The sequence below is a fragment of the Pseudorca crassidens genome, chromosome 5 (genome assembly GCF_039906515.1).
Source record: "Pseudorca crassidens isolate mPseCra1 chromosome 5, mPseCra1.hap1, whole genome shotgun sequence".
Taxonomy (NCBI): Eukaryota; Metazoa; Chordata; class Mammalia; order Artiodactyla; family Delphinidae; genus Pseudorca; species Pseudorca crassidens.
The window spans coordinates 88,864,293-88,888,084 of NC_090300.1; the positions used below are offsets into that span (position 1 = coordinate 88,864,293).

Genomic DNA, 23,792 nt, shown 5'->3' on the forward strand with positions numbered 1-23,792 from the left:
CTCTTGAAGCTGTGGGTTGTTTTCAGTGACTCTCCTGATTACCCACTTAGTTGAAATTCTGGACTGGGATCACTAATGCGTAAATTTAGGTCAATAGTTTAGTATTTCTTTACATTTTTCCTAATCTGTTAATTATAAACAATTAAAACATATGTGGGCAGCATTTGTGGAGGAAAAAAGGTCATTATACAAATACAAGTATTGCCACTTTTATTTAATAGAATATTATTTTCCTTAATTCTGACAATATTTATTTCATTATGCAGAAAGTCAGTATATTACTAAAGGTAAGCAGCAGGCCTAGTAAGTAATATAGTAAGTAAGAGAACATTGGATTGTAATCTCCAAAGTGAGTTATTTCATAAAGTGTGTAAGGAAATAACTCTACCAATTATCAATATACTGCCTCTCAGATCCAAATTTACCCTTCCTTGCCTGCTCTCCAAAAATGTATCTGGGTCCTTTAAATATTTTTCCTTTCCTAACTGTGTGAGTGTGCTTTGTCAGTGAGGAATCAGACAGACATTATAGGAGAAAGAGGTTCTCCTTCCTGGCCCCCATGTATTTTTTGGCAGGCTCCTGCCGTGCGCATGGTTCTCTAAGGCCTGGCTCCTGCAGCACACACAGCTGCCCCGGTGCCCAGCAGCTGAAGCACAGGTAGCTTCTCCAGTGCCCAGCAGCCAGTGGCTACGTCCAGCACCCAACACACATGCAAGCACACACGTGCACACATACACACATCGGGTGGTTTATGTAGTAGTGTGCCTCAAATGAGACAGCCTCCCTGTGAACAGCTTCCCTGGCACCCTAGAGTATAGTTTTCCAGCAAGTTTTACTGACAGCTCTCCAGCAACTTCTTTGCCATTCATTCATTCACTGGCTATGCCTTGTCCAACAAGGACTAGATCCCAGTCTAGAGGTGTAAGGGACTCTTCCTTGGGCACTCTCTATCAGCCCTAGAAGTTGTGGTTGCTCCTTATATTTGCTTATTCTTATATAATTCACAATCCTCTTCTTATTAATTACTTCCTCATTACTCCAATCCCCTGTTATAGTTAATAATTCTTTATATTAAATTTTTCCTATTCAAATTGCTGTGTGGTTTCTCTCTCCTGATGGACCCTGACTGATACATGACCAAAGAATATTGAAATAATCTGTATTGTTTGGGAGTAGGGGGAAGTCAAACATCTCTTTATGGAATGGTTTAGCATTAGTGTGATGTGCCTTATCCAGGCCTGGCTATTAGATGAACAAAGAGTTTTGAGAATTTGATGCTAGATTGAAAAGTGACATAAGAATATGATGCTATATACTATTTTTAACTGTACGTATGGTTTTAAAGACCCAATTTTAAAATATTTTACTTGATTTCACTGAGAGTTTTTTTTAAATGTAAACTATAATAAGGCAAACAACAAAAGGCTGGACTCAAAAGTAATTTGTTAGCCTTGAAAAGATGTTGCAAAATAATAACACTATAATGTGAATATGTAGATTATTAATGCTAGGGAAATAATGATACCCATCATTTTTTGAGAACTCATAGCAATAGAGGTAGATACCGTTATTATCCCTATTTACAAATAGAAAAATAGAGGTTCAGGAAGGTTAAAGAACTGGCCTAACATGGTATGTGTAGTAACATTTCAGAGCCAGAATTTGAACTTAGATCTGCCTGTGAGCCCTGGCTCTAAACCATTGCTCTCTGCTTCCAGAACACTCATACTGAAGTAAATAGCAAGCTACCTGGGAGAACAAACACAGAACACTTGTTTGTGTTGTTTTCATCAAATATCCAGAAAAAGAAACTGTAATGTAACCCTAGAATGTTTAAGCACACACCCTGAGATATTTCTGAGATAATCTACTACTCTTACCTAACAAGATATGGACAAACTGGGTGAACACTGGTGATCAAATCCCCAGAACCAAAGTGTTAACCGTGTATTAAAAACCCAGCAGTCTTTATGCAGAGCTGAATTGAAGACAGATGAAATATTAACAGCAGTTCTAGCAGCACAAAATGAAATATGAGATCCTGTATCAGAAATTATTAGTAACCTGTTAAAAGAAATGCTGAAAAATGGCAGTTACCAAATTAAAACTGGGAAACAGAGCCCAAATGGGAAATTTTGAAAAGTTTGGAGGAAAATAAATGACAGATTGTCCTCTTGGCTCTTATTACTATGCCATCCTAAATCCTACTTGGCAATACATGGTGGAGGTGAAATAAGAACTGCATCACTGCCAGTGCTGGTCCTCAAATTTATAGTCCTAAGTGTCTGTGAGGGTGTCTGGGATTGATTGGAAAAGTAGTTGGAATTTGGTAGCTTTATCTAAATTGAAGAGCCTGGAGACTCTTATTATGAAAGGCTTCCTCTCATTTGTGAATTGGCCCCTTTGCTCCACTTTTGGATGCCTGGCTTCCTCCATGCCGAGCTGCACTAAATGTTTCTACATGGGAAAGCTATTCTCCTTAAATGCTTTCAAATTTAAAGCATCTATCTGGATATGTTCATGTTTACAACTCAAAATATCTAGCATCAAAAAAAGAGAGAAAAGTTACAAATACCGGGTAGTAAATGAAGGCGATATTTTTCCATCAGTAACTGAGAGCAGAGAAATGACTATAAGCAGAGTTGTTGAGCAGTTGGTGCCAGAGAGAAAAAGGAAATGAGCTATAGAACCATAGAATCTTAGTGTTGGCAGAGACGATGGAGTTCAGGCAGTCCAACCCTATCATTTTTCAATGAAGACACTGAGACATGGGGAGTTAAGGGACTTGACTTGCCCTAGACACATAGTTGTTTACTGACAGTCAGGCCAAAAACATTTCCCAACTCCCAGTCTGGAACTCTGTAGTTCAGCATGCTACTGCCATTCTCTACCGAAAATTAACACTAACCCAGCCTGGAACATAGAAGAATTCAGCATCTGTGGGGAGCAAGAAAAATGATGAATTCTGAGATGGAAGTCAGTCTGGGAAAAGGAGAGGGGAAATGGATGATTCTCCTTCACTGTGACTCTTTGGCCAACTTTCTGCAAGACATTTTATGTCAGTTTACTCCCCTGTGCCTTCCCACGATAATAAAATAATGTGGTTGTAATTCTCCAGGGTTTATATATATGCATTCAAATTGGATTTGGTTAGAGAATTCTCCCATGTACAGGTTATCTTGATTGGTTTGTGGGTGGCATTGCTATTGATTCCTGTTATTTATGTGAGCCTGCCTTTTTTCTCTAGCAGTGAAATGTGCTCCAGAGTCCTTGTGGGGAGAATCTTCTCCAACGGACACCCTAACTAAGGATCAGATGTAGGTTTAAGATGCAAAAATTATCTTCTGTTAACCCTTGTATTCTATTAACCTCATGAAGAACTTGAGCCATATGTGGGTCTTATAATCAGATTCATGAGTTTGGTGAAATAATTTTCTTTATTTGGAAGCACAGGATAATTTGAAGTAAACCAGTAGCAAAGAAGATACGATAAAAATGTCTCAGTAGGATTCCCTGTGATATATCAGTACAGGTCTTTTAGACCAATCGAATATTTTTCAGAATAGAGCAACCGGAAATGAGAGAATCAGACAGTATGATGAAAACTACAGATGGAATGCTTTGCATGAAAAGTGATTATATACAAGAGAGGGCTCAGGAGCAGGTAGGCGTGGAGTTGGAAAGGAGTGGGTAACTGAAATAAGAGAAGATAATGCTTGACCAGGTCTAGTAAAATATTCCCTGCCACAACTGCTGTTCCATGAAGAGACTGAGCCAAGAGGCCTGAAAAAACTAACCTTAAGTTCAGCGTTGCCATTATTGTGGGAGGCATCAGGGAGAGCACATCCGGATTTGTGTTTCACAGTAATCACTGCTGGGTGTCAGCATTCATCAGCCAGATGGTCAGACCCACAATTAATCAATTAGACTGGGATGATCAACTGGACTAAGTTTTCCCTTTGGTAAAAAACCCTCATCATGCGGTCAAGGCCGATAGCACTTTTATCCTGTTGCTTTTGGAGAAGCTTCTAAAAATCCCTCTTTTCTTTTTCAGGTCTCTAGTTACTGAATGCTATTAAGCTCCAAGCTGCTTTGACAACATAGATACCCCAAATCAAGATTTTAACATAATAGATTTTTAACATCCTCTGGGTTCAAGCATAATGTTTAACGTATCCAGATAGAAACAAGCTTTTTAAGGCAACATCCTCTGAGGAATGTTACTCAACTGATTTTACTAGAGTCTTCGTATTGGTTCCACTCAATACAGTGCAACGACACTGGGAATGATTCTTTCACTGGCACTTATGAAAATGATATGATAATCAAATATAAACAATAACACTTTACTGAGTGTTCAACCTGTGATAGATACTACTGTGATAAGGACTGACAAACACTGATTCTGTCCTTACAATAATTCAAGGTAATAATATTCCATTTCAAAGAAAAGAAAACTGAGGCTAGAAAGTTTATTTGCTCAAGATTAAGCATTTATCAAAGACATGTTGAGATGATTTAATGACCTCTGGAATGAAAACTAAATAAAATTTACATTTTTTACACATCTTACACATCTGTATGTCCTTAAGGGATAACAATTAGAAATATATGGTGGGTCCTTATTAGTCCTGTTCAAAGCACTGTAAAGAAATATTTTACTAGCATTTCCCAGCTCTGTTGATGGTATCCTCTTTTCCCTGCCATTCTTGCTGCATCCCATCTGACTTTTGAAGTTGCTTTCTTCCTTATTTTGGGGCCATCACCACTATTTGCTGATAATTCTGTCCCCACCTCAGTTTCCTTGTCTAGAAATGGTTCCTCTGAGTCTGTTTCATACACTAAGTCTTTTCTTTATCCATTGGCTCATTCAGGTGATTTGCCTCCTCCAAAACAAAATGTTTATTACTGATTTATTTTTCAGGTTGAACCTCATTTTTTTCCTCTGGCTGTTTTTCTTTTCCCTCTCCTCTTGCTTATGACAGTACTACTGCACAGGAAGAGGTGTTTGAAAGTCCTGTTGACTAGAAGTGTCACTTGCTGTTGGAGGTCTATGCTGACCCCACTGGGTAGAAATACAGACACAATTTCATATTTCCCTTGTGTTCCATCATTGAACTTATGTCTTTCTTTTCTCTTAGTTCTTCTCTACTGCCGTCCAAGCTTAATTTAAGGAGTGCTTCTCTTTAACCATTTTGTGACCAGATTTTACAGGCTATACAAGGATACTATTGACCCAAGTGCACATCTTTGAGATATTAGGCTTTTACTTATAATTACATTATTTTATGGAACATGAGGCTTCCTCTTTTTATTTTACTGCAGTGCTTTTCTTTTGTTTGTTTTGCTACTTACCAAACTGGGAAAGCAATACCTAAATACCAGGATAGTGTATAGGTAACCACTGTTTCCTAAATCAAGTTCAGGAGCACATGGAAAAAAAGGTATTCCAGAGATCTTAATGAGCATCTTTTCTCCTCCAGGCCTCTACCCATGCCCTCTTTTTCTGTCTGTGGTACTCTAATTTGTTCTTGCTATGTTTGGTAGGCAGCTGTTCTAAGTTTTTCCCTTGCTGCTCCTTTTTGTACACTCCTACAGTCTTCACCCCAGAGCTGATGAGGCTCTTTCATTTTGACCTGCAGTATCTCCGTGAATTGCGGAGCTGAGCCCTGCCATCTAGACTGCCTTTCTGCTTCATTTTGCTTCTGACCTAAACCCCCCCTGCTATTCCAGGCCTGGCCTCTCATGACCAGAGACTGCTGACTCATCCTGGCCTGTGCCAAGCTGTGCAGTCGCTTAGCGATGTGGACAGGAGTCGAAGGACTAGAATGAGATCACTGAACTCATTTCACTTGTTGCTTACGGTACAGTCCAGCATGAGCTGGAAATGTAGGAACCTCAGCCTCCCGAGCAGAAAGAGTAAGTAGATTAAACACACTGCATCACCAAGTCCTCAACAAGCAGTAGTGGGGTGGTGGCGGGTGGAGCTGGCTTTTTCATGGCCGTGTCTAGGGCATTCCGGTTCATCAGGAATGTTCCTTTGTCCTCTCCTTCCTCTCCTCCACAATCGCACCCTCCCCCCACCCCTTCCCTGAACTTCCCTTCTGAAAATGTCTGGATGGCACAGCAATGATCTGGGCAGAAATGAAATTTTGCTAATAAGCAGCCTCCACAAGAAATCCTAGAACGGTGACACTGTTGAAACTGCTTAGTTTGTCTACTGGGAACTGACATGAACTTCCCAACAGAATTCAAGGAAATGAAAAAAAATCTTTTTTTGTTCTCCTTTTCTTTCTGATTCTCTTTTTCTTTCTGTTTTGAGGGAGGTAGTTTCAGGAGACATGGCTGCATTCTGGTGTGGTGTAAAGTTTTCCGTCGGGAGACAATAATGAACATTCCTCTGGCAGGACGGGATGGGCTTTTTTTTTTTTTTTTTTTTTTTGTTTCTCTTGCTGTTGTTTATTTATAAGACATTTCCTCTCAGTTAGTAGAAGTTAGATCGTAAGAGGCTCCAGTGATTTTCCTTCCACCTCCCCTCCCTAATTTCTGTGCTTCAGCACTCTGGAACACTGTGAACTTGACAAACTAATCAGAGCAGGGAGCTTAGCAGCCAGGCCTGGACACTCTCAAGAGACTGTGCTGATTCTCAGTCGATACTCCTTGGATCAGGAACCATAGTCCTGGTGAGTGGTGAGGTTCCAGAATTTGATGTGTCAAGGATTCTATTCTTGGTGTCTCTGAGGCAGTCAGGAAATAACGAGTGTTTTTAAAAAGGAAAAAAAGAATGCAGTTTTTTTTAAAAAGCTACCAAACAATCCAACGGCCTGATGAAGATTTTACTGTGCACAGCTGAGAGCACTCTATGGACAATGGCTGAGCCTTGAGTCTGTGTTCAGGAGGAGCCTGCAGGCTTAGGTTTCATGCTGCCACCGATGGATGTCAGCCTTGGCAGGCCTGGCAAACATGCTTGTGGGAGGAGGGAGATAGGTGAGTGAGTGCAGCTGGGAGGTAGTAGTCGGGGTGGTAGGAGGGGGAAGTGAAAGTGGGATTCATGGTTTGTTTGGAGTTTCTCTCTACCAACTTTTCATGCATCTCTCTTCTGCACATTTACATTATGCTCAGAATATATAACGTACCCAGCTAAGCAAGAAAAAGAAGTGGATGCATAGCAGAAGAATATTGTTAATACTGTTCTTCTAAAGATCACTTTGCTAAGAACTGGCTGTTTTTAAATGTTAGGGAAACTCCCTCCACCCGACCTTTGGAAAATATTATTTGTCATACCCTCTTCTTTATTCTTCTGCATTCATGATATCAAACAGAAGAATGCAAGGAGAATCCTTATTTGGTTCCAGAGAAATTTATCATTGTGACATAGGAAAACTAGATGACTGTCCTCACAGTATTAAACCCAAATATAGTATTGTCCTCAATGTAAGAGATTCTGATTGAGTGTGCTCTGGGAAGTTGTTGAAGGAATGAAATGGGGGTGGTTGCATGCTGTCTGATATGAGACTAGCAGAGGAGTCAACAGACCAGCTTTTGGTTCCAATACATGCCTTCCGTGTCCTTGTTAATAATTCACACTCTCCCTAGAAGTGGAGTTTCAGTTGGAATGTGTATTTGTCTTTTACCGTCAGGTCCCTACTTAGTTGCTCTTTCAGAGGTATTTGATCTTACTGTGTTTTCTTGTCTTCTTTCCAATTTCAAGAATCCAGCATGTTCCAAAATATTAAGAGTGGAAAAAACAGAAAACAAAAAAACATGGTGGCCATAAAAGCATTTGATTGTGTGGCAGCATCTGAAGTGAATTGCTCTTTGGAGAGAGGGAGGAGTCTTTGATGTCCCCAATATGGTTCTCATAGGCTAAAACTTCCAAGAACCACAACCCAGCCTAAGGGGCACTTACTCGATGTTCTTAAATATTTGGAAAGAGATGCTATTTTATTGTTTTAGTTTTCCTTGCTATTAACACATTGCCAGTAGATTCCTCCTAAAAGTTGAAAATGCTTTAGCAATAGTTGATTTTACATTTAACCAGATGTGTATTGTGTGTGCCTGTTGTGTGTACTCTTGTCCAAGCTGGTACGGTCATCCAGCATATTACAGTGATACTTGGCTTTGGAATTTTGTTTGCTGCTCTGGGCGATTCAGATTCTTAACCATTGAACTCACGCATGCTCGTTTATTCCTGTGGTCTCTACAGACACTGACCCCTGCTACAGCCTCATCAGGGTCTGTCAGTGACCTCTAGAACAAAGAGTCAGCTTCCTTTCACAATTCCTGTAGTTTGTGAGGCACATCAAATTCCTGAGCTGTCATTGTGATAGGAAGCAGTCCAGAGTTTTATTAGGACCAGTGTGCTGAAAGTTTAATGGTATATAATGGAAAACTTGCCTATTTCAGTTAGGCCATGTTAGTTATGACCATACTACTTGTATGTGTAATGTTTCTTGGGGATTTTCCATTAATTCTTTTTTTCTAAAGAAAGAAGTTGAAAGGGAAAATAGTGTTAAATTTTTTTTTAAGTTTGATATAAAAAATGTAACTAGTTTTACCCCATTACCACCAAGACCTATGTTAGGTTGTGCCTTCCTCAGTTAACACTTAGGCTGCACAGACTGCTGGGAGAACTGTCTGTTAATCTCTGGTAGGGATGATGTCCATTAGGACTGCACTGAGGGCAAGCTGTATATCTAATACTTAGTAAATATTTTATTATTGAAATCCCGTAGCCTGTACATGAAATTTTATGAGCATCTTTAAGCAGAAAACAGGTAAACACAAATATCTAAGGATATATCCCAAGAGATGACATTTAAAAAATATAACCTGACAGAGAAATTTTCCTCATTGTTGCCAAGATCTGGAGTTCCACATGGCTGTGGAAGAAAGAATTCTATGGCTAAGTTGGAGTATTTAAGTCAGAATTTGATCAGTACACCTTTGACAAAAAGGCAAGATAATGATGTATTTCTTTCCATTTAAATGGTTGTAAACGGTTACCTGATCTTTTCAAAACCTATGTTATAAACCTTCACAGTGTACTATCAATAATTCAGTTTTCCAGTGCTGATCCCCCAAATTTTTATTTCATTTCAGAGGATGCACGTTATAAAATGTATATTATCTTGCATGTGCATTTTTGCTGTAAGCACTTCTATGTTATATTTATTTAAATAGGCAGTCACAAAGAGGCACAAATGACATTGCTAAATAACAGAATTATTATTGCCCCAGTAAGAAATTATTCTTTCTTATTTATATACAAATGCTTTTTGATACTTATGTGATTTCCTTTTAAAAGATACATATCTTTAAACATTAGGACGAAGGCGTTGATTCATTATATCATGTAATTGTATATGTATGTTACCTTATGCATAATCACATACCTATATTCAACTATTAAAAATATAACCAAATCCTAGCTAGGACTTGCCTTTGAATTCAATCAGACGTTTTGCAAATCAACCATAAGTGAAATGTGGTTGACACTTTATCACACTGACAACACAGAAATTTTGCACAAATATTTATGAACAATATCTGCAAAAGATAAGATTTGGTTAGCTGATAAGATTGGTAATTATCCTTCATTGAACATACATGTTAGATTATGAGCCTAAATTCTATTTATGTACAACTTCAAAATATTAATTGCTATATGTATAAAGTAGTTTAAAATTAAGTAGAAAGAAATTAAATTGCTTTTAATTATCTGAAAATTGAGAATATATTTAATGATTCACTTTATTTTATAAGAATGAATTTATATACAAATGACCCAGTTTATTCTAGTTTCTCGGCTACTTAGTTGTACATTAAATACTTTGATGCTGTATTTACATATCAGCATCAGCAACTATAATTTCCCAAATACCTTTTCAAGAAAACCAGCCAAGACATATTCTTGTGAAGTCACACTTTTCTTTGAAGCTTTCCATAATAACCCAGATTAAAAGTGAACTTCCCCTTCTGACATTAATTGCATTTTAAAATTCGGTAGCTTTTGTTTGACACTTATCATGTACTGCTTTGAACTGAAGTTTTTTTATATGTATGAAACTACACGTGGTTAGAGGAAAGGTACTACATTTTATGTTTATTTATCTCCCTTCCAACCAATGTCAAATTGCCTTAATCTGAATGGAGGATCAATGAATATGTGATGAATGAATGAATGGATGAATGGACGGATGATATCTATATGGCAGTGCATTGACATTGAGTACGTATTGCTTATCGTATGGAAGAAATACATCCAGAAAACAAATCAACAGATTCTTCTATATCTGAATCCCTTAAACTCCCATATTAGATCTTCCAGCTAGCTGACAGCAACTCCAGTCATTTGCCAAGGTAGCTTTCCTAATCTCCACAATGCCCAGGTGATTTCTGATGGGACATGGAGTCTTGAGCTCGCAGTAGTTCCCTTCATTTTCCAGGACTCGTGAGGGGGCCAAATACCCAGGTTGGTCTGCTCCTGCAGTCTGAAAGTACCAGACTGGCCTCTAATGTATCATATTGACCGAAGGCTCCTCCAGCTTGTCAATACTTGCCTACAGTCAGTCAGTGGTTCTTCCTTTCCTCAAACTCAGCATCTAAGGAGCTCAGGCTGATGTCAGATGTGGAAAGGCACGAAGACTAGCTATGAATGCCCGTGAACTAGACAGGAGAGGGGTGGGGCAGACAGACAGCACAATAAAGAGAGGGGCAAGAGGACAGGCAGCCAAATCATTTCCACAATCTTAACAGGCCCTAATTAAATGCCCTGTTTTAGGCAAATAATAGCTGAAAATAGCCAAGGGCAACTGTTTCTCATGAATAAGTAAAGAAATTGGTGGGATCTCTTGGTGCTTCCTCAGTCAGTAAGCTGGAGCACACTAAGGCACATTTGGTGCTCTGGACACATCGGAGGAGAGGGGCCCATTCCAACACCCTAAATGGTACCCTGCTGACACGAATAACATCCAGAGACTAACTTCATATTACTACAAGCTGACCCTAATAAACAATAATTAAAAGAAGCCACAATATTTTGTGAAATTTAATTATATCTGTTATCAATTGTCAATCAATGGTCAATCAACTTGGCAATCCCCAAACTACATCTAATTCTGTCTCCTACACTGAATTCTTTTCTAGAGCTTCTAATATATGTAAATGATACGTACTAGTTTGATTTCCATCTCTTTTTATTTTTCCTATTTATCCTCCAGGAAACTGAATTCCTAGATGTAAGCAGCCAGAGGGAGAAAAAGGAGCGATTCACATAACGGATAATTAACCCTTGAACAATGGAAAGTTAACTCTCCATAGACATGCCAAAAACTGAAATGTTTTGTTGTTGAATATGTTCTCCTTTGGGTGTTAACACGTAGAGGACATCTCCATTAGCACAAACTTGGCACCAAACAACCTGTTCATTCTCAAGCTACAAATGCCACACTCGCCTTCCAGTTCATTCTGGCAGGATTTGTAGCATGATGTCCTCTTGGGTAGTCATGTACAAACCACTCTGAGGGGCAAAATTGTATGAGTGCCTAATCCACTTTTGAAAATGAAAGAAAAGGATCTGTTTTTATGAAAAGCACCTAATAAGGAAAGACACAAATTGTAATAAAAAGTGTTAGCACCTTGCATCTCCTGTTAATTGCCTTCCTAGTCAAAAGGAACCAAAATAGTGTAATAAATATTAGACGTACATCATAAACTGAATGTAGAAAAATGTCTCTTCCTTTTAACCGTGAGTTAAAAGAGTAGCAAACCTTAAACTACCCATATTGCCTTAACTTAGGCTCCTATCCTTATTCATCTACTTCATTTGTCTAATGAGGATAATAGTACCCATTTGACTTATTTACCAGCATTGTTATGAGGATCAGATTACAAAGACTGTCTCTTCATTACATTCATTAAACATGGATTTAACATTCATTCATTCACTCATTTATTTATTAATGCAGGAAACATTTTTGAACCATATTCTGTGTCAGATATTATTCTAGAAGCTAAAGCTTGATTCACTTATTAACAAATATTTATTAAGGAGCACATACTATGCACCTAGCACTTTTCTAAGGGCTGAGGATACTACAGTAAACAAAACAAACAGGAGTCTCTATTCTCAAAACACTTACTTTTTAGGCAGGGGAGAAAGATGACAAACAGGTACATATGTAAAATATATAGTATGTTAGGTAGTGATAAGTGCTGTGGAGAAAAGTGAAATAAGAAAGAGAGACAGAGAGAGAGAGTGTGTGTGTATATGTGTGTGTGTGTCAGGAGTAAGGTTGCAATTTCAAACTGGGTAGAAACGGAATGCCTCACTAAGGGGACAACATTTGAGAAAGGTAAAGAAGCAAGTTTTGTGGATATCTAGGCAAAGGCTAGAACTGGAACTACAAAGGCCTGGAACTACCAATTGCAAAGGCCCTGGACAGAAATGGAGTTATATCAGGCAAGTCTGAGGGGTAACAAGGAAGTCTGTGTGCAGGATCAGAGTGAGCAAGCAGGGGGATGGTAGATGTAGCAGGGAAGGCGGTGGGGGCCTGAGCACGTGGGCCTTTATATGCTGTTGTGAAGGTTTTGGCTTTGTCACTGACAATACAGAGATGAAAAGACATGACCTCAAGTTGCTCCTTGGTGGAGAGGCAGATAGGGACGCAAGCAGGGATAATGGCATATGCCAAGTATCGTTAACTGGAGGATGCTCAAGGAACGTCGGAGGCACAAAACAGTGAATGTTTATCTGAATGTACCTTGCGGTAGAGGGTCAGGAAAAGCTTCAGAAAGGAGCTAATAAGTCCCTTCTGGGCCTTGAAGGATTTTCCCAGATGGTCAGAGGGAGGAAGAACATTCAGTAAGAGGACCAGAAGGAATGAAGACACTTAAAGAGGAAATAGCATAGCAGAGTTGGGGAACAGTATCACTAATGTTCAGGAGAGGAGTGTGGAGAAATGATGCTATAGATGTAGGCAGGGAACAATCATGTTGGGCCTTGACTGCCATGCAAAGATGTTTTAACTTCATCTTGGGGCATTTGGGGAGCCATTGAAAGGTTTTAAGTAGAGAAGGTTAATGATCAAATTGTGTTACAGAAGATCACTCTGGCAGCATGGTGGAGGATAGATTGGAGGAATGGGAGAATAGAGACAGAAAAATGAGTTAGGAGGCAACTAAAATTGTTCAGACAGAACACAATGAAGCTCTGAACTAGGACAATAACTATGGGAATAGGGCAGAAGAGACACGTTCGAGAGATAAGAGGCAGAATGGACACAATTTAATAACCTTTGGGCTGGGCATCAAGAGAAGGAGGAGTTTGGGATTGCTCCCAGGTTTCTGTCTTATACAACTAATCAAGAAAAGCTATGAGGAGGAGGAATGGGTTTTGTAGGCTGGGGGAAGATGATAAATTTGCTTTTGAATGTGTTAATTTTGAGATGTTGGGGAATTATCCAGACTGATGCCTGGTAGGCTGTTGGATTTAGTCAGGAAAGCTGGAGATAGGTCAGGGATAGAGATAAGTTTGGCAATCATCTGAATCGTCAGCTTCAGGATAATAGTTAAAATTACAGAGTGGACTTTTCTCAGGGAAAATTTATTGACAGAAAGCAAAAGGGAGCAGATCTTTGGAGTAAAGCACATTTATGGCAGAGAGAGAGAAAGAGGAGTCTTAGAGAAGATTATTCTGAGCAATTATTATGTGCCAGCCATTGTGCTAGATTGTGGAGGAACCAAGATGACTAGTATCCAGATCCTGCCCTGAAAGCGCCCACAGTTTGTAAAAATATAAGAGGTTTCTATCACCGCCAACCATGGACAGTGCTAACAGAGGAAATGTCCAAGCATAACAGAGAAAGTAGTACAGAATATTTAATTAGCATTAAGGGAGATTATAAAGGCAGAATCCTGGAAAGTTTGCTGCATGCATGTTGCCATACAGTTCATTTCTGATTTCTCTAATACTTGTATGTGTATGTTCTGGTGTTAGCATGGGTTCAAGCTATTGGCAAAACAAGCCAGGTGTAAATTATGGTAGAATTGAAATCGATAGTGCTTTGAAGCACTGGAGTGCCCAGCTCACATCAGGGCATGCGTCTGTGTTCAGTGAAACATGGCTATCAAGTGCACCCCGAGTCATTAGATGTGTTATCCAGTGAATAACAGCATAATGATATTTTAGCAGAGCAGCCTTATGATAAATTCTGCTTTAGTGAAACTCCATATACAGAGCAATTTCTCCTGGCCGTGTACATTGCATGGCAAAGAAAGGATATCCTGCTGTGTATCTGAAGGCTGTAATTTCATTTAGGGGTTCTATTGACATCGTAAACTGCAAGAGCAGAGCTCAAGTGGCTATTTAAGTCATAGGAACTTCAAGCTAAAATTACTGCCTAGTCCTAATCGCCACCTCCGAGGGACTCCTGCCTATATATATGTGTTTTATGTTTCTATCTTTGTGTCTATAAATACTCAAATCACTCCAGGGGCTGAGGTGATAAGCCATCCTAAAATATGACAGGTGTCTGTCACCTTTGCAGCTGGTATAGGCTAAGGGCTAAAAGCAGTTATATTATTCATTGAAGGTCAAATGTTAAAAGGGGCCAGAAACTCCCCAACAAGTTCAGAATATAGGTGTTCTTGTTTTTCTGGTTGAAGACATTCTCTATTTCTGTTTAAGGTCAGAGTCTTCCAGCATGTTGAGGCTAGAAAAGTTGGGACCTTTAAACTTACCTGTACATCAGAGTTTACAGCTTGTAAGTGTTTGCCCCATTCTTTCCTCTCTTTGCCCTGACCCATGATCTCTTGTGAAAATACTAGTACTGGATAGTCTTGGAATAGTATCCAGTAAGGTAGAGATTATATACAATGCCCCACAAAAGTGATTCCCTAGACGTCTAAAGTGTCCATTCTGTCCTGAGATACAGTCAAGCTGAAAATTGGAAGCCATAATAATTGACTTGAATGTTTATTTTCTGAAGAAAATAAATTTAAATAAAATTGCAAATTGTCAAATTGTGTTTATTAGATGATGCTTTGGAATTGACTCCAAGAGACCAACAAGGAAAGATTCAAAGCTATGTATGTTTCTCTTTGGTTTTTAATGAAAATGTTTGTGCTCCTACATCAACTATCAACTTTGTCCAGAGAGGCCACTACAAAATTAGACACTGGAGTTTAAACTTATTCAGTCATTATGGCTGACATTTTATTTGGTCACTCTCTTTCCTGGGCTTGGGAATCATCTATCTACATACTGTCTTAAATACAAAATCCCAGCAGGATTATCATGGTTCAGAAAACCACAATAGTAATAGAACTTATGACTCCTCATAAGGTAAATGTGTTTTCAGTGATCTTACTAACCCTTATATCACCCTGTAGAGGAATGGAGGATGGAGACGTAGATAGCTGAACCCCCAATTAGTGGCTGAGACTGAAGTTTTTACTTTCCATATTAGCCTGACTATTGTTCTACTGCTTCATCACAATATTCCTTTATTGCTTAAATAGTATAATTAAAAATTAAAGTCTATAAGAGCTGAATCTCTCTCATCTGTTACCATGATATTTTCATTATATTCCTGAGCAACATAATATGCCATTGTCACATTTCTGAGAAGCGATACTGCCCTAGTAAGAGTATCCTCAAATCATTTATATCCATGGGAATGTAAAAAAAAAGGAGAGAGATATTGTGTAGACATAGATAAGCTCCGTCATGAAGAAGTACAACTCTCCTATTGTTCTCCTGGATTTAGGCAGCATAGCAGAGTGATTAAGAGAGCAGACTCTCTGGGCTCTGCCACTTACTAGCTATATGACCCTAAGAAAGCTATTAAATTATTGTGCCTTAGTCTCTTAATATATAAAATGGGGATGATAATGATACCTTCATCATAAAATTACTATGTGGAGTAAATGATCTAATAAATGTAAAATGATTAAGCCAATACTTGATATACAGTAAGCACTCAATAAACATTAGCTGCTATTATAATCACCATTATCATCCTCCTCTTCATCGCTTCTTCCTATACTATAGAGTCTTGGTTAATACCTGTTAGGAAAATTCCTACACATGTGTGTGCATGCACACACATACACACATGCAAACACACATGCACACACCTCATCCACCTAACAGTGCTTGCTTACCTCAGCTGTGGGCTTAAGTTTCACCTATATGTTAATTTCAATGTCTTCCTAAGCAGAGAACATATAAGGACTCCATGCTTTGGATGAGGTGGGTTTGATACGAAATTCAGCCTTCACACTGGTTTTAAGTACTTGATGAAGAATTACGCAGTGGCCGGTCCTCACTCCTATTACTCTAGTTGTTTTCATCTCATCACTTAAGACCTTCCTAAATCATAAATTCTGTTAAGCATGATCTAGTCCAAATCTACTGATGGGTTCACCATTATAGTTTCAGCTCAATAAATAAATGTGCAGTAAATGAATGAATGAATGAATGAATGTTCTATTTTCACCATCTTCACTTAGGTCCTAGTGCTGGCTACCTGTTGTTCTAAATGTTAACCTCATTGTTTATCTAGGCCAGTGCATTCACTAACCCTAGTTATTATTCTGTCTTCCAATCCAGATTCTGCTAGTTATTTTCTCCTCTTGCCTGATTAGAAACTCTCAGTACTGATATCCAGTCACTATAGTAGGCCTACCCTCCTATCTGCCTCATCTTTTCCTTTGTGGAACCATTGACACTATCCTTAGAACTGTGTTCTTTATGCCTCTGCCTATACCTTCTTCCCATTTGAAATCTGAACTTTAACCTTATAAGTGATTATTATCCATTTGTATTTTAATCTGATACCCTTGGTTCTAACCTTGATTTTGATCTTCATATCATGTGTTTCACACACCCTTTTGTATATTTATTATATTTTGATAAAAATATGCTTACATCAATAGTAAGTGAAAGCTGATATCAAGCCCTATCTGTAAGAAACAGCATTCAACCACCTTGGCAGACCACGTGTTGTACCATTTGTTATGCCTCCACAATGGTCCTTATCTTAGTCCCTTGATAAATATCAGAGACCTGATATCCTGAACCTGGTCTCAGTTGCCGTATACCTGCTCCACCCCTAGGCTGATGCTAACAAACTTAATTAATGTAAAATTTAATTGAGCAATGTTGGAATTAGTGTAGAATACATCTAATAGTAAATATCACATGTGAAAGGGAGAGAAACTAACAGCAAAATCCAACATCATTGCAGCTGGTAAACACCATTCACCATTACATTTTGACGTATTTATTGTGTTCCTCTTATTGTCCCTTTTTTTTGGAAGGGACTCATAAAAAGGAGAGAAAAAAAATTTTAAAGAAGAGGTACAATTTAAATTTAGAAACAAGTATGATACTAAACTTAATTAGTATTTCTCACAATAGTTAACAGGGTTACTATTATCAGTGTTACTATTATCAGAGACAATACCTGCTTACAAGGAGCTTCTAGTTTGTATAGTCTTGTTGCAGAGATTAGTAATTAGGTCCTGAAACTAATTAGGTGGAAATCACTAGCCTGTTATTATGCACCAAAATGAGCAGTAAAGAAAGTCAGTGAGTGCTGCAAGAATTCACATCAGGGAGGTTTCTAATGGTATATGGGAGGCTTGATAGCAGAGGGAGAACTTTAGCTGAGGATGTAAAAGCTAGGATAAAGCTAAGGATAAAGGAAAAAGGGTCTTTTGGAGAGAAGGGAAGATGGCATGCAGTGCTGTGATACCAGATAACAGAGAAGTAGGGAGAACGAAGAAAAATTCTAACCAGAAAGAAGGCACAGCAGTGGGAGTGAAGTTAATGCATACAGGAAGTAATGAAATTGGAAATAAGATCCATGATCGTGAAGATTAGGACATGAATTTGGAAAGGCAGGTGGAGTCCAAAATTTATTTTATGTGGGTGATGAGAACAATAACTGGCATACAGTTAGAACGCAGTAAGGGTTTGCCGAATAATTGACACGTTTTAGAGAGGCAAGCAAAAATAATGAAAGTGGTGTTTTAAGAGTTAACCTGGCTATAGTGTGCAGGGTGGTTTGAGGGGGTTGAGACTAGTCCAAGATGCCAGCTGAGAGGTAATTGCAATCATTCAGATGCAGACCAGCCAAAACTCAAATACAGTCATGACTGTGGAGATAAAAAAAGGGACATTTCTAGAAACATTAACGGCACTCTCTGTATCTCTTTCCTACCAACCGTAACTCTAGCCCCACCATAACTTTAAATGGAAAGTATCTCCTAAATGTGGGATCCTCTTTGCCTTTTGATTTGATTTTAGTGAAGTCCATCACTACTTATAAGGCAGGGTCAGTATGGAGAATGGACCCTCAGGCTTACTCAAGCCTCTAATCAGTGAAGCTTTATTATATTGTATTCCTGAACAATGTAACATGCTCTTGAAGTTTGACTGCTTGGGGAATAAACTCAGGGGACACACAGACTCCTTTGGGTTCACACTTATGAGTTCCTGACAGGCAAGACTCTGTGGGAAATCTAGCAAATCAAAGAGTGCTGATCCTCTCAGGACAGATTCTGGAGGAGTGTTCTTAACTATATAGTTCTTAACTCTCACTGTCTAACTCCTGAAATAGCGAAAGAACCCTTCTACATTTTCTCCCTTCCTTCTTCACTTAAACCAGATCAACACCAAAAGGAAACCTCAGTAGAGACTATATGCTAGCAGAGATTTCAAGAACATCCTAAGCTCTGTCTTACTCCTGGACGGTCTCAGAGACCCCAAGAGCATTCTTGTACGTGGTTGTGAGAAACAGTGCTCATTAACTTGTCTTTTGCTGGTGCCATCATTATCAGTCATGCACTCAGTTGGCCTTTTCTTTGGACAGTTCTGACATTTCTTGAAGGGTAACAATTGGACCACCATATCACATCTATATTCAACTTTTTATTGGCCAAGAGTCATGTGTTCACATTGCTGTGATTCCTTCCTAAGGCAAGTGCCCCATTTTATCTTATGGCTATTCGAGTGACTGCCTACTCAGAGCTCCTTCTAGACAGGACCATGCCTTACTTTTCTCTTTATCTTCTGGTTTCAGCATAACATATGCCCCACAGTAGATCACCAGTACACATTTATGGACTCTCTTGATTTCATACATTTTGAACAGGGACAGCCCTCCATGAGGCTTCCATCTCGAGTTCTGATGTGGAAAATACCTCCTAAATGACGAACTCTTTTGGCTCCCCAACCAGTCAATCCCAGGTTCTTACTAAGCCTAATTTTCCCCAGCAGTTGGCATAGGGAATGTAAAATTGATGGCTCTGCTTATCAAACCTGTCTGTCTGCAGAGTGTAGAGTGGCGCACCATTTAGAGGAAGCGTGTTTGGGAAGTTAAACAAGGACTGTCTGAATAGGAGACCTATCGGCCCGCAATGGAATGACAGGCTTCTGCCCACAAACCAGGGTTAAGACCTGCATATTGTGGCTTCTTTTCACCCATTTGTGAGTAATGGGTCTCACCCCATTAGTGGGTGCATATGTTACACCACTGGAAGCTGTTATGCATCCTCCATAGGTCTGGATGAAGGAGCTGTAGCTACACATAAATATGTACTTGCCAACAGATCTCTGTATTTATCTGCCTGTCAGTGGGAGCAGACAGGGCACAGCTCTTTGATGGGCAAGAACTGCAGGTCAAAACCGTGCTCTTGCTGCTGCCACCGCCACTGTGATTGCTGTGGCTTTATCATTTGAATCCTGAAGGAGGCTAGGGGCAGCTTGTTCATCGTTGTTCCAGCCTAACCTGGGAGGCTAGCTCTGGTCACTGACATAATTATAGACCTTGCAAATGTTGACTGCCAATGTTGTTGTGGCCAGTGACGATGGACTCTTAAAACCATGGTTACCCACCATCTATCATCTTTCAATCATGCCTCAAGAATACACACATCTCTGCTATCTCTGGGCACCGTCTCTAATGCCTTTCGGATGCTGTCTGATCCTCCTGGATTCTGCCTGTTAAGTGTATTTCCTGCTGCAGGCTGCCTCTCAACCTCTGTCCCACTCAAGAGACACACTCCCTCCCAGTAAGAAAAAATTATTGTGCTTCAGGCTTCTAATGGAAATAGTCTACTAAACTAGGTGCTTACTTTAGCAGCTATCACACCCCTACAACTGTATACATCATTGACCATGGTCTTTACCATCTCAATATGAATATTCCTTGTGAGGAAAAAGATATTTCTCCCCCAAAGTGAAAACATACTAGTGATAGCAAAGTGAATTTATGATTACTTTGTATATAACTGAAGAAAACAAGCAGAGCAAACTTGTGTTTTTAATCTAGGACTGTTTACCAGTTTAATTTGATAGAGGAAATTAATTGTGCAATTCTTAATATAACTACAGTACAACCACAATTAACAGACTTCTTTTTTGTCATTGTTCTTCCTCTCATGCTTATAAGAGGGCATGGACCATTCTCTTCCCCCAAAATTCAATTTTCCTCAAGATTGTGGCATTATTGCAAAAGAAGTAACAGGAGTATTTTTGTTTTTTGGTTGGTTTGTGTCGTATCCATTTAATAAAAGTCTGACTGAAAGATACAAGAAGTGAGCTCATCTGAGACAGTGCTTCCTGATTTTGCCTTTCTAAAAGGTAGGTGGCAAAGCAGGAGAGTTTTGTCTCAGACAGAATTTGGAAAGAAAGAGACTGTCTTGTCAAAGAGAGGTGAGATGATGTGAAAAGGGCTTATTTCTATATGTCAAAAAGGTATAAGACATATTTCATTGAATAGGAGATGGACTGGGTTCAAAGGTAGAGCTTTCTTTTCCTAGTTATTTTTATTTGATATGCTTTCCTCTTATTATTCTTCTTAATATCTCTACTATGCAACAAAGGCAAACTGATTTTTCTGAAGATCATCTTCAGTAGGGTAGAAATTAGTAATTTGATCAACTAGATCAACAGACAGTGGAATGAAAATGGAAGAAAGGAATCCTGTATTCAATTAAAGTATGTTGCCTGAGCAAAGGCTTTTTTAAAAAAAAAATAAATTAGGGATTGGTAATTGGGAGTTATAGGTTGCTGCTTCTGTGAAAGTGAGCTAGGTAAGAACCCCATTTGACCTTTTGCTATCACTAAAAGTCCTAAAACTCAGTATGTGTATCAAAATCATGTTAAATGAACATATAAGTTCATGGCTTGCTATGAGACTCTGCACCTGCTTAAAAGGCACAACAGAAATGCTGAAATGGGGCAATTCATTAGGAACAAAGAATTTTCTAGATGCTGTGGCAAAGGTTTCTCTAGGACAGTGTTTTCCAAACATCCCTGATGCTAAGAATCATCAGGGTTACACGTGAAATATGCACTTGTCTGGGTCCTCCCTCCTGCCACCAGACCTAGAGAATCAGAAACTTCCATGGAGTGACCTTGGCATTTGTATCTGAAACAAGGAAACTAGTTGATTTTTAAGATCAGGGAAGTCTGGGAGTACTGCTCTAAGAGGTTTTTTTAGAACATATAAAGAGGGGGACTGATGATTTTATATATACACTTCTCCTATGTTCTTCCCAAGATTTCAGAGGCATTTCAAGAGAGTAAAAGAAGAGCCTTTCTTTATACCAATGATTTTTAAGCATCTCTTGTCTCTCCTTGTCCCTCCATATCAATGACCTTAAGACTTTGTATTCCCCTCTTTCCCACCCCTCATCCCTACCTAATAAATGGTCATATCATGAAATAAAAGTCCTTAGATTAGGAATTTGGAGCTTGAGTTCTAGTTCTGGCTGAAGCTAAGAGCTATGTGACCTTATATCTTCCATCACTTTAGTTTTCACGTTAGAATAATGATGAGGTTGCCCAAAATGTTGTGAACTATACCAGCTCTACATTGTTAGGAATATTAAACAACTTCTGTAACCTTGTTTGGGTACCATACATGATGACTTCTGCGCTTGATGGGAATGTGTGTTCAGGTTTAGACATGTCCGTTAAGTATTATTTACAGACTTGTTACCTATTTCTGAAACCAAATTGAGTTACAATTTAATCTAAGATAATAAACATTTTGGAAAATTTATTTTCTTCTTTTGACAGCTAGCAGTGTCTTCCATGGGAACTGTTGACAAGGGTTTGTCACATTGACAACCACATCATGGATACTGACTTGTTGAAAGAGTAAGAGAAGCTATGAGTGAATGAATGAATAACCTGGTGCCTGTTCTCCTTGCTAACACTTTTAAGTCCATGGAGGCAAGGATGGTAATACTCTTCAGCTAAACACTGGAGGACTGGTAGTCAAAAAAATTTTTTAAATACATATACATGTCCATGACTTGGCTTTGCTACAAAGCTAAATGGAAAGTCCTTAGCTGAGTACAACAATAAAAGTAGAAAATTAAAAGAAAGTGCCGCTTGAGTTTTGAAGGTGAAGATAGAGAAATGTAGCAGTAGAGGTTTACATTTCCTGAGCTCTCTTGTTGGCTCAGCATGCTCTCAGTGTAAATACACATGTGACAGTGGCCTCTGCACTCATTCACACTTCAGAGAAGCCCTCGGTTTCCTTTTCTCACTCCATTTTAGCAGTGGGCAGCCTGCAACCTTTTGATCAAGCTGACTTTGTACGTAACATGACTGAACTCCACTATGCCAAACATCCTTGAGGAAGTTGACATTTGTGTACTTTGAAAGAAAAAAAAGAAAAGTGAATCCCAACTGCTTCCTCCTGCCCTTTTGATTAAGAGAACGGTAAGTCAGCAGGAGAGGTGCTGCTTTTAACATGCAGGGTGTGCAGAACTGATTGGTATTTTTCTTTGAAAAAAAGTAGAAAAGATTGATGTTAAACAACACTAATCAGAGTTGATTACAGGGACTGAATGAATTCATTGATGGGAAAGAGCCATGGTTCCAGAGACAACAAAAGAGGTTAGATAATAGTCAGGGGAATAGTATTTGGAATAGTTCTGCTCATCTCTGACAACCAGGAATCAGAGCCCCTAGCTCTCTAAGCACTCCTGGGAATAGACTTATCTGTACACTAAGTACAGTTCTCAGCTGGGAATGATCTTCTCCCTGAGCTTGGTATGGCTGACACTTTCCCTTCATTCATGTCCTCAGCCTTCCCTGATCACCTTGTCTAAAGTGGTGCTTCCATCACAGCCTGGGTGAGCCCAACCCACCTCTGGGTAGCATATTCCCAAGTGCTACGCAGAGCTCTGTCTGGAACCACCTGCAGTTCCCTGCATGGACTATATTTTGCCTTGCTCTGTAATTTTTTTTCTGTCACCTCTACCTGGTGACCTTTTCCATCTCTCCTCATTAAAAGTCAGGGTCCCACACCTCTGTTCTCCCAAGGTAATTTATGCTTAACTCATTTATAGCAGGCATCACCCCATGTTATAATTATTTGGATAGTTACTTTACCTTCTCCCCAGTAGACTGAAATATTTCAGGGCAGGGACTGTAGCCTTTATCTTTGCATCTTTAATGTTAGCAAAATACCCAGAATGTACTGGGTGTTTAACTAATGAAGAATGAATGAATCAATCAATCAATACTCCCTACCTACCTCCCTCCTTGTTTTAAAATAATTGCCTGAAATAAATAACACAACCCATAGGAAGACATTTCTACCCAGAATGGATAACCCATTGGTTATCTGTTTACCAAAAAAGTAATGGAACAAAGGAAATAGGAAATCAAATTTAGGAGTTTAACACATGCTCTTTTCTGTGACCTCTAGTTTGTTCCAGAAAGCACTCTGACTACATATATGAGGAAACCTTTGGAGAAA

The 23,792-nt window shown here is 39.1% G+C and overlaps 1 protein-coding gene across 14 annotated transcripts in view; it reads left to right on the plus strand.

The window, feature by feature from the left end:
• Positions 1 to 23,792, plus strand: part of ZBTB20 (zinc finger and BTB domain containing 20) — an 816,172-nt gene that overhangs the window by 501,666 nt on the left and 290,714 nt on the right. The window contains exon 1 of one of the 14 annotated variants that reach the window (XM_067738833.1): positions 5,797 to 5,919. The exons of 11 other annotated variants lie outside the window; for them this stretch is intronic. The gene's annotated coding sequence lies outside the window, so the exon portion shown is untranslated. Of the gene's footprint in view, positions 1 to 5,796; positions 5,920 to 5,941; positions 6,684 to 23,792 lie in introns of those variants that run through there. 2 more of the 14 variants (XM_067738847.1, XM_067738840.1) reach the window with 2 other exon arrangements.